Genomic DNA, 1,262 nt, shown 5'->3' with positions numbered 1-1,262 from the left:
TGTCCATTAAAATATCAAAACTGGAATCTAAATGAGATATTTGGCAGCACAAAAAAACTTGTCAAACACAATATTTATTATAATTGTAGGCAGACAGGAGACAGAGCTGATGGAGGTTCTCAGTCATCGAAGGATCGCTGAAGGCTTTCCAGGAACAGGAGATGTGGTGTTGTCTCTTCTCTCTATTCTGCCAGATGAGCTGGTAGGTTACAGGTGTGTGAGGACATCCTCATGCTGTCATAACCAGATGACAGGAGTTATCAGGTGATCAGGCAGGCTAATGATCAGATGCAGAAAGAAAACAAATCCAGGACAGTGTACCATAATCTGTGGTGTTGCTCACCTTATGTGCTCTTATAGAGTTATTAACCTGTGCCTGCCTCATGGTGTAGAGTCCATATTTTGCTGAGTGTCCTGCAATAATGCAGGTTATTAGTTAATTTACTTTTGATAGCAAAAACAAAATATTTAATGTAAAAGTTATTTACCAGGTGAATCAGCTCACACGTCACCACCAAGTGTCACAGGGCCAGAATCAGTAGCCTCCTTCATGATGTCATGATGTAGTCACATACTTATTTAATTGTTAATATCTTAAAAATTCTGAAATGTTTTAATTTTTTTTTTACCTTGAACAGTTCACTGAGCTTGCACTGTCACTGAGGTGGAAGCTGGAATCAACAGCAGACACCTCACATCTTGGTCTTTTCAGGGGTGTGGACGCTGCTCTGTGACTTTCTGGAAGATGAATTTCCGTCATGGTCCCTGTGTCACCAGACACACTGCGGCTGTGAACTCCATTCTGGCTGGCTATGTAAAAACAAAGAAGCAGCACATTTATAAATGTTTAAAAGAGTATAAAATCACGTGTAACAATAATCTGTAAAACAAATTAAAACTAGAAGGTAATAATAAAATGTTTACATAGAAGATTATTAAAAATAATTCACCTTTGCTACAGGTAAGGCTTCTTGTCAGCTTGGACAAGTGCATTCTTGCAGCTAAATCAGTCTGACAGCCAGTGTCTAGGGTAGATTTAGCCTGAAAAAAAAAAGATAGAAGCACATTTTTGTTGTTTATAAAGTCAGATAATATACAAAAGAAACTGTCATGCTACACAAAGCACTAATAAAAAGATAGAGATGTAAATCAATTCTAAAATGTTAATCAGTAGGTTAGTAATCCCTAAAAATGTGAGTTAGTAGCAGGTGTCCTGGCTGGAGGCAGGCAACCTGAAAAAAAAATTCAAAGGATATCACATT

General features: G+C 37.6%; 1 long non-coding RNA gene across 1 annotated transcript; it reads right to left on the bottom strand.

Annotated features, from left to right (window-relative positions):
- Positions 1 to 343: 343 nt before the first annotated feature.
- LOC139070789 (uncharacterized) lies at positions 344 to 788 on the bottom strand. The gene is made up of 3 exons (XR_011521243.1): positions 630 to 788; positions 489 to 546; positions 344 to 414 (listed from the first exon to the last, which is right to left on the bottom strand). It is a non-coding gene; the product is annotated as an uncharacterized lncRNA (long non-coding RNA).
- Positions 789 to 1,262: the final 474 nt, after the last annotated feature.

Source organism: Nothobranchius furzeri, chromosome 1, assembly GCF_043380555.1.
Source record: "Nothobranchius furzeri strain GRZ-AD chromosome 1, NfurGRZ-RIMD1, whole genome shotgun sequence".
Classification (NCBI taxonomy): Eukaryota; Metazoa; Chordata; class Actinopteri; order Cyprinodontiformes; family Nothobranchiidae; genus Nothobranchius; species Nothobranchius furzeri.
Note: the sequence above shows the minus strand (reverse complement) of the source record. Positions and strands in the feature narration are given on the sequence as shown.